We start from the raw sequence: 10,706 nt of genomic DNA, 5'->3' as shown, positions 1-10,706 counted from the left end.
TGTCGCTTTGGATTCACTTCTCCGCCGGTCCTACCTTTCAGAAAGTGGTTGTTTTTCTGTTTCCAGAATTGCTGTTTTTCTTCTCTTCGATCTGCCGATGGATTTTCAGGTGTTTGCAATCTTTAGATAAGGTATCTAGCTGATCTCCGGCTAGCTGAAGCAGTCTCAGCTTGCTACTTCTCCGCCATCTTCTGCAAATTCTTTTAATTTGTTTTTGACCTGGAAGTTTTTTATTTCTCCTATTTTCAGTGACAGCCTAGCTGGATATAGTATTCTTGGCTGCATATTTTTCTTATTTAGTGCTCTGAATATATTATGCCAGTCCTTTCTGGCCTGCCCAGTCTCTGTGGATAGGTCTGCTGCTAATATAATATTACAGACCTCTTGTCCTGAGCTGCTTTCAGTATTTCTCTCTTTGTTAGTAAGACTTGTAAGTTTTCTATTAGATGATGGGGTGTGGACTTACTTCTATTGATTTTGAGAGGGCATTCTCTGTGCCTCCTGGATTTTGATGCTTGTTCCTTTTGCCATATCAGGGAAATTCCCTACTCTAATTTGCTCCAATATACTTTCTTCCCCCCTCTTTCTTCTTCTTCTAGGGTCCCAATTATTCTAATATTGTTTTGTCTTACGTGGTCATATGTGGTCTTACATGGTCCAGTAGTTGTTTCTCTCTCTTTTGCTCAGTTTCTTTAGTCTCCATCATTTGTTCTTCTATATCACTAATTCTCTCTTCTGCCTCATTTATCCTAGGAGTAAGAGCCTCCATTTTTATTGTACCTCATTAATAGCTTTTTTTTAAATTTCCACTTGGTTAGATTTAAGTTTTTTTTTTATTTCTCCAGAAACAGATTCTATTTCTCCAGAAAGGGATTCTCTAATATCTTCCATGCTTTTTTCCAGCCCAGTTAGCACCCTGACAATTATGCTGAACTCTAGTTCTGACATATTACTAATGTCTGTATTGATTGGATCCCTAGCCATCTGTATTGTCTCTTGTTCTTTTTTTTTGTGGTGAGTTTTTCAAGTCTTGTCATTTTATCCACATAAGAAAAGATGAATAAAAGAACAAAATACTAAAAGGGTGGCAAAGACCCCAGAAGAACATATGCTAACCAAATCAGAAGAGACCTGAAACTGAGGGAGAAGGGGGGGGGATGAAAAATAAATAATATATATATTAGACTGGTGAGTAGAACAGAGCCATCCACTTGATTTTTCGTGTGTTCTGATCTCTTAGAAGAAACTACCTCCTAAAATTTTAAAGAATGAACTATATATATATGTATATGTATACATATATATATATATATATATCTCACACACACACAATACACACACACACACACACACACAAAATAAGGGTAAAAAAGATAAAGGGATAGAATAGGACTGTAAAGATGAAAACTTAAAAAGATTCTAAAAAAGGAATTGATAAGATAAGAAGTTAGTTGAAAAAAAAAAGAGGAGAGAATGTGATCAGGCTAGGGACTAGAACAAAGACATGCACTAGATTTAGGGTATATTTTATTTACTAAAATAATTATATCCTGAGATTTTAAAGAAAAAAACCTATAAGTATAAAAAAATAAGGTTAAATACAATGAAGGAGTAAAATATGAGTATAACATTAAAAATTAATATATTTTTAAAAGGTATCGATAAACTAGTTTAAAAATGTTAAAATAGGAAAGAGAAAAGTTAAAGAACTAGAATAAGAAAAAATTAAAATAGTTTAACTTTGAAAGACTGATGGATCATGGGAAAAAAGCCATGAATTCTATGTGTCATTTTCCCCTCATTCTGGAGTTCCACAATTCTCATTGATTGGTGAACTTGGTCTTACCTGGATGTTCTTGCTGATCTTCTGGGAAAGGGGCCTGTTGCCATGATTCACAAATGTCTTTGCTCAAGGTGGAATTGCACTGCTCTTTCCAGGGGCCAGACTAAGTCATCTGCTCAGGTTTGCTCTTGAAACTTTTGATCCCTGAACACTTTCCATACAGTTTTGGAGGACGGGAATAAGGTTGGCAGCCTCCCAATATCTATCCTCCGAGGAGCCAAGAACTCAGGCCCCACTACTTAGTGCACCCTCAGATAAAAGCAGTCAATCTGTCCTATCTCCCTGGTCTCTGGCCGCACTCCAAGCTCACCCAGCCTGTGACCAAGCTTTTCTATCTCTGAGGTACATCCCCATTTGGAGTCTCCAAACCTAGCAGATTCCTGTCATGTGCTCTGCCATTCTTCCTGGAGGAGGAAGGTGAGTCTCTACATATCTGTCACTTGTGGGGTCCCTTCTCAAAGAGCAGTTGCCCAACTGCCCCTTGGATCATGGTTTATGGTAACCCCGAGCTGAGAGCCTGCTGCCTGGCTCTGTCTCTACAGCTGGCTTCCCTGCTCTGATACCTGGCATCTCTGCCACACTGACACACCCCTGGTCTTTCTGTCACCCTGTGGGTCCTGAGACCACACTGTCCCTGCAAGGGCTCCACCCCTTGCTTAGCCTCTGAAGCCTCTGTCCTTGAGTGGAGCAGACTTTTAAAGTTCTGATTTTGTGCTCACTGCTCTATCACTTGCCAGGAGCTGAGCCCTCCCCCCCTCCATCTATCTTCCCATCACTTGGGATTCACTTCTCCAGCACATCCTACCTTCCAGAAAATGTTCAATTTTCTGTTCTTAGAATTGCCGTTCTTCTTTTTTATTTCCTGTAGAGTTTGTAAGTGTTCTGAACGGTTTGATAACTATCAAGCTGAACTCCTGGGACCTGATGATATTTCAGTCTCCTACTCCTCTGCCAGCTTGCTTCCTCTCTCCATGTTCTTTTTATTTAAAAAATTTAATATAAAACCACGAGAGACTATGGACTCTGGGAAACAAACTGAAGGTTACAGAAGAGAGGGGGTGGGGGAATGGAGGAACCAGGTGATGGATATTAAGGAGGGTACAATGTTTTGATGAGCACTGGATGTTATATGCAAGTAATAAATCTTTGAACACTACACCAAAAACTAATGATGTCCTGTATGGTGGCTAACTGAACATATTAAAAAAAAAAAAAACTTGACTATAGTTGACATACAAAGTTACATTAGTTTCAGGTGTACAATCTAGTGATTTAATAAGTTTATACATGTTGCTAAGTTCACCTCAAGTGTGTCACCATATATAATTATGACAATACCTTTGGTTATATTTTTTATGCTGTGTCTTTTATTCCTATGACCTATTCATGCCATGACTGGAGGCCTGTATCTCCCACTGCCTTTCACCCATTTTGCCCAACCTCTCAACCCCTTCCCTTATGGCAATTATCAAGTTTGTTCTCTGTATTTGTAGGTCTGATTTAGTTTTTTGTTGGTCTATTCATTTGTTATTGTTTTAGAGTCCCCATATGAGTGAAATCATATGGTATTTGTCTTTCTCAGTTTAGCTTATACATGTAGCATGATACCCTTAGGTCCATCCATGTTGTCTCAAATGTTACAACCTCATCTTTTTTATGACATTGTAGTATGTGTGTGTGTGTGTGTGTGTGTGTGTGTGTAGCACATCTCCTTTATCCATTATTCTATTGATGGGCACTTAGGCTTCTTTCATACCTAGGCTATTGTAAATAGTGTGGCAATAAACAAATTGCAAATAAACAAACATCAAATTAGTGGGGTTTTTTCTTTGGGTGAATACCTAATACTGGAATTACTGGATCCTTTGGTAATTCTATTTTTAATATTTGAGGAACTTCCATACTGTTTTCCACAGTGGCTACACAAATTTACAATCCCACCATGCACGAGGATTCTGTTTACTCCATATCTTCACCGGCACTTGTTACTTCTTGTCTTTTTTATTGCAGACATTCTAACAGGACTATGATGATATCTCACTGTGATTTTGATTTGCATTTCCCTGATTATTAGTGATGTTGAGCATCTTCTCATATGTCTTGGTCATCTGGATGTATGTCTTCTTTGGAAAAACATCTATTTAGGTTGTTTGCCTGTTTTTTTTTTTTCACTGCATTACTTGAGTTGTATATGTTCTTTACCTATGTTGGCCATATTAACCTTTTATCAGATATATCATTTGAAAGTATTTCTCCCTTTCAGTAGGTTGTCTGTTTTTTTTTTTAATTTTTTTAATTTTTTTATTTTTTAATTTATTTATTTATTTATTTTTTAAATTTTTTATTTTTTCTAAACATATATTTTTATCCCCAGGGGTACAGGTCTGTGAATCACCAGGTTTACACACTTCACAGCACTCACCAAATCACATACCCTCCCCAATGTCCATAATCCCACCCCCTTCTCCCAAACCCCCTCCCCCCGGCAACCCTCAGTTTGTTTTGTGAGATTAAGAGTCACTTATGGTTTGTCTCCCTCCCAATCCCATCTTGTTTCATTTATTCTTCTTCTACCCACTTAAGCCTCCATGTTGCATCACCACTTCCTCATATCAGAGCGTATCATGCTTAGTGAAATAAGTCAAGCAGAGAAAGACAACTATCATATGATCTCCCTGATATGTCTCTTTGTTTTGTTGATGGTTTCCTTCAATGAGCAAAAGCTTTTTATTTTGATGTAGTCCCAGCAGTTCATTTTTGCTTTTGTTTTTCTCACCTTAGAAGACATATCTAGAAAGAAATGTTGCTAGCCCTAATATATTCTTCACATTTTTTTTCTCTCTTCATGGGTTACTATTTTAGATTCAACTTTTATGACTCTTAGCTACAGACTCATTGTTTCTGAAGTTTTGCCTTAGGATCTGGAAAGCTTGTTTCCGTTTCCATTTATCTTCTAGTTCATCTATTGGAATTACTTCCTTAATAATTTTTTAATTTCTAAAAATTCTTATCTGTTTGTTCTTTTTACTCATCCTGTTCTCATTGTATAAATAAATATGTGATAAAATTGTTTTCAAGTTCCTGTCCTTGTTTCTTCCAGAATCAGTTTTGTCCTTGTTTTGTTTTTTTCTTACACACACACATACAGCTGATTAGCTGTCTGCTTGCTGCTCTGAGACAGCTAGTCAATATTATGACCAGACTCTCTCTTGGGTGGAAAGGGCACTTGAGTCTTGTGAATGCTAATGGACAGATTTTGCTCTAGGATATGATGAGGAACATTTTCCATTTGCCCTTCCTTCCACCCAATCCCATCCTGATCTCTGCCCTCGCAGTTGTGTTTGGTCATCAAGGCATGCTAGGAAGACATAAGACAGAGAGAATGGAGTGTGGCCTGGGTGTTTACTTTCCTGTCTTCTTCCCATGTGTTGTTTCAGGTTGTCTGTGCTTATTGGCAGATAAGCAAAATACTCACCCTCCAGCTTCTGCTGTCTGTCGCTGCATAAACTGGGGGTAATGACAGTCCCACTGCTTCTGGCCTTGGGTCTAGCACCATTCCTTGTCTTCCCAGCATGGCCCCCTCCACACTACCTTTCTTTTTTAGGATAAATCTTATCTTGACCTCCCTAGAAGGCAGAGCCAGAGGCAACATGATATTTTTATTAGAGAGTTCAATCCCAGAGCAGAGGAATGAGGAAGTGGGGCTAAGGAGGGGGGGCTAATACTAGAAGATTAGGTGATGCCAGCTGCCACTGAATGGAGCTGTTTGCTCAGTTCTAAGAACAAAGTTATGTTCTTAGATGGGTTTAAGTAAGACAGGCTGTCCAGGAAAGACAGGGACAAAAATTTAGTCACTGGCTCCCATCTCCCATTTGTTAAAGAGTAGTAACTCCACAAGGTGTTCATGCCCCAGCACCTTCAGATGGCACATGGCAGGCTCCAAGCATGATCTTTGGTGTCCCAACTCAGATTGCTGATTAAGACCCAGGGCAGGAAGTAAAAGGTTTGCTAGGCATTATGAGGACATGTGCTGACAGATTGCACCAGTGTGGTGGTACTAAATGTTTGACAACTTGTTCTCCTATTTCCATGCTGTGAATTCTCACCATGGCTGATTTCAGTAAAGACATGGAAAAATGGTGCCTTATATAGTATGTTCATCATACAAGTATAATAGGCATCATACAGATCCAATAGAATTTGCTCTAGAGAACAAATAATATTAAAATACAGTAAAATGGGTAAAAAGTAATGAGTTTTTGAGTGGCCAAAATTAACAAGACAAGAAACAACATGTGTTGGAGGGGATGTGGAGAAAGGGGAACCCTCTTACACTGTTGGTGGGAATGCAGGTTGGTGCAGCCTCTTTGGAGAACAGTGTGGAGATTCCTCAAGAAATTAAAAATGGAACTTTCCTATGACCCTGCAATTGCACTCCTGGGTATTTACCCCAAAGATACAGATGTTGTGAAAAGAAGGGCCATCTGTACCCCAATGTTTATAGCAGCAATGGCCACGGTCACCAAACTATGGAAAGAACCAAGATGCCCATCAATGGACGAATGGATAAGGAAAATGTGGTCCATGTACACTATGGAGTATTATGCCTCCATCAGAAAGGATGAATACCCAACTTTTGTAGCAACATGGATGGGACTGGAAGAGATTATGCTGAGTGAAATAAGTGAAGCAGAGAGGGTCAATTATCATATGGTTTCACTTATTTGTGGAGCATAACAAAAAGCATGGAGGACATGGGGAGTTAGAGAGGAGAAGGGAGTTGGGGGAAATTGGAAGGGGAGGTGAATCATGAGAGACTATGGACTCTGAAAAACAATCTGAGGGGTTTGAAGTGGCGGGGGGGAGGGTGGGGTATCAGGTGGTGGGTATTATAGAGGGCATGGATTGCATGGAGCACTGGGTGTGGTGAAAAAATAATGAATACTGTTATGCTGAAAATAAATTTTAATTTTAAAAAAAGTAATGAGTTTTGAATATTCTTTGCCATTTTTCTTCTATAATTTATTTAGTTTTAAGTTTATATGTTAATTTTTTTTTTTAATAATAGCTATTTTAGTACTCCCAAGCCAGTAAGGACAAATCAGTAAATTGCACCTGCAAAAAGGAACTTGGTTGGGGGGTGCCTGGGTGGCTCAGTGGGTTAGGCCTCTGCCTTCAGCTCGGGTCATGATCCTGGGGTCCTGGGATCGAGCCCCGAGTCAGGGTCTCTGCTCAGCAGGGAGCCTGCTTCCCCCTCTCTCTCTGCCTGCCTCTCTGTCTACTTGTGATCTCTCTCTGTCAAATAAATAAATAAAATCTTAAAAAAAAAAAAAAAAGAACTTGGAGTCTGCAGTGGCAGGTCCAAGAAATAGGTGAAGCCCAGAGGACCTGAGGCAGTGTTAGAGGTGTCTGATACAGTCCTTATGGAGAAACCTATTGTGCATTATTCTAATTGGGGTGTCAGGACCTGATAATACAGTTGAGTATGTATGGGTCAACTGGCAGCTTCAAACACTGCAGTAGCCAGAATTAGGTAGGCTTTACTTGAGAAGCAGAAACATCCAATCATGAGAACACACCCCTCACAGCACATGCAGAATTTTCAGAGAAGGTTCCCCAGATTTTGATGGGAATTCTGCACATGGGAGATAGGGACTCTCAGGGGCAGTTGTGTAAATATTCTTCCCTTCCACTGTGGCCAGCTCCATTCCTTACTCCCCACCTCCACCAGACCTGGTGGTTCCAAGACTGAAGCCCCTGGAATCCTGGCAACCAGTCTGACCCCCACTACAAGACAAACAGAGATAGTAGATCATTTACTTTTAACTGAGAAAGGGCTTCCATGCAATTAAGTAAAGGACCCGAGTGAATGTTCATGAATGTGACTACTTATTTATATCATTACTTATGATGTAGAGGAAAGCAAGCAGACAAATTAATAAACACCTTTGAATTTGCAAACGATGGCCTGCTTTTTAGCAGATAGCCCTATTAAAAACTTTAATGCACTTGAAATCTGAAGCATGGACTTGATTTCTGACCTACAGCAACTCATTAACCCTGATGTGCTTCCCACCTGTTAATTAGGTTAATGGTACTACTGAACATGGTATGAATTTCAATTACAGAGATTGTTTCCAATGTATTATTGAATAGTTTTTATATACAGAGCCCTAAATTAGGACCTAACAAATTTAAAAAAGGGATAAAAGCAAAGAGAAAGAGAAGTAGAGAGTGAATACTGTCATTAATGTAAAATAAAATATGCCTATTTTGAATAAATTGAGTTTATATCAATTGGTTGGTAAAGATTATGACAAATAATAGTGAAAGGAAAAATCAGCCAAACCTTAATGCAACATCACTAGAAGTTTGCCTCATATTTTCATCCTATTTTAAAGTCTAACCTCATCATTGAATTAGCGGGACACTTTAGGGGGAAAAAATTCAGGATGCCTGGGTGACTCAACTGGTTAAGTGTTTGCTTTCAGCTCTGCTCATGACCCCAGAGTACTGGGATTGAGTCCTGGATTGTGGTCCTTCCTCAGAGTGGAGAACGCTTTTCTCTCTGCCTGCAACTCCCCCTCCTTATGCTTGGTCTCTATTTCTCTCTGACAAACACACAAATAAAATCTTGTAAAAAAAATTCTTATTCAAGTATAATTAGTGTTATATTAATTATATATATACATATAATATAAAACATATAATGTTATATTAGTTTCAGATGTATGATATAGTGATTCAATAGTTCTATATATTATTCAATGCTCATCATAAGTGTATTCTTAATCCCCTTCACCTATTAATTAGCCAGGTGAATTCTTTCTTTCCTTTCACTTTTCTTATACAATAGAGCACTGTAGCCATTCACCTAGAGTGCTTATTCACACACAAACACAGTTTTTCTTTAAAACAGCTTTTGTCTATTTCATAAGGGGTTTTCATAGCAGGCAGAAGCTCAGACACAATAAGGTCAGCAGGTACAGCCTGACTTCTGTGACCAGGGGCTCTGGGAGGAGTCGCTCCAGTCATTACATTGTTTGTGAAAGATCTTTCTTTTCCTGGAAACTGAGAGAATATCTTCCAATGACTACATCATTAAATAAAGGTTCATGTGCATGGAAGGAAGCTGACAAGTCCACCACATCCAAGCACTCCATCACTGTGATGAGTAATGGAACAAGGACATGACCTGCCAGGTGCCCAGAAGCAGCTAAGTCCAGACCCCACCTCCCATCCCTGAACAGGACCTGTCCTCCTGTCTTGATTCCTGGTACATATACACTTAAGATCATTTAAAAGCTTTTTAAAATCCAGCAAATGAAAAACAGATTACTGCCCCCTTGTTTATCTGTTCTTGTGTAAGGGCAAATTGAGAAAATGAGTCTGAATCTTCAAAAGTGCAATAAGTTGGATGCTGGCAACATATACAAAAGTAGGAGTGACGATTTCACCACTAACCAGAGTGAATACACTATTCATGTTAACAGGAAAATTATAGGCCAACATCTATGAAAGCATTCGTGATTAGGTTCTCTTACCAGTTCCTGGATGGTTTTTAAGACATTCATAACCATGTATGCTGTTGAGCTGAAACAAACATTGTTAAAAATTAAAATGGTCCTTTTTTTCCCTTCTATAATTTCCAAATCTTAATAAACCATCAGTTTACAATTTGTGGAAAGGAAACTCAAGCAGAGACATGGAGTGTGTCTCCTAATTTTTTTTTCAAGCATTGTTTGTGTCTCATGGAAGGTTTATTAAGAGCCTTATCTGGGTTTCTGAGTTAAAACTACTCTCTACTCTCTTAATTAGTATTATTTCTTTCCTTGCAATGAGTTTGACACTTCCATTGCCTTATAAGTTGCTCAAGAAGACCTCACGTGTACTAGTAAGAGATAGAACCAGAGAGTCTGATGTCAGAAATCCATGTCCTGATTAACATGATGACATGTTAAAAGGCTAGGTGGAAGAAGCAACCAGGCTTGATGGTAGACTTTCTCTAGGAGGAAGAACATACAGATCACTGGAAATGGCATGCTGGAAAACCTGGATAGGAATCCATGATGAGGTTCTATTTGGTGTTCTCTTGAGTTAGGACTGAGAAATCAGTGATACAAAAGCTGAAAGGGAAGCTTGGAGCCAAGTATGGAGACCCTTCCATGCCAACCCTATCCATTAGCAATTTGGTCAGCAGCTACAGCAGAGACCCAAATTCCGTAGCTTCAGTATATTGGGTGGTAACTCTCTCATGGATAAGAAAGCAGAAGTTCATTACTCTAGAGCTGGTATGACAGCTTCAGGGACCCATGCTTTATCTTTCTGATTCTCCACCCTTGAGGCTATCTGTTAGCAGTTGGAGATCCTGCCATCTTGTCCATGTTATAGGTCTGATCCTGAGGAGGAGAAGAAAAAGGATGCCAGGACATGCCCCTCCAGGTGACGTACTTCCCCTGAAAGTGTTTTCTTAAGGAAGTCTCAGGGATTCCAATACAGCTCATAGATCCCCTATGACTGTAAGGGAGACTGGTACATGCTATTTTCTAAAAGAACATTGCTCCCTGGAATAAAATCAGTGTTGTAAGACATGAATGAAGAATGGATATTAGGTAGCAGTGTCAAGCTCACCATCCCAAGGAGTGGAGACCATTTTCTCTGGCCATGGGAAGTTGTTGGAGGATTCTGAGGAGAGAGGAGAGGGGATTATGTAAAGGAGATGAAATGGCAGGAGGTGGGAGAGCAAGTGGAGGGGAGACCAAAGGCAATGCTGTGTGGATGTGCATGACCTGGAATATGAACAAATACACTCCAACCACTCATAGTCACCTGGAAAACTGAGGCAGTTGGGTGGCACTGCTTT

The sequence above is a fragment of the Mustela nigripes genome, chromosome 7 (genome assembly GCF_022355385.1).
Source record: "Mustela nigripes isolate SB6536 chromosome 7, MUSNIG.SB6536, whole genome shotgun sequence".
NCBI lineage: Eukaryota > Metazoa > Chordata > Mammalia > Carnivora > Mustelidae > Mustela > Mustela nigripes.
This window is presented reverse-complemented; position numbering follows the sequence as displayed.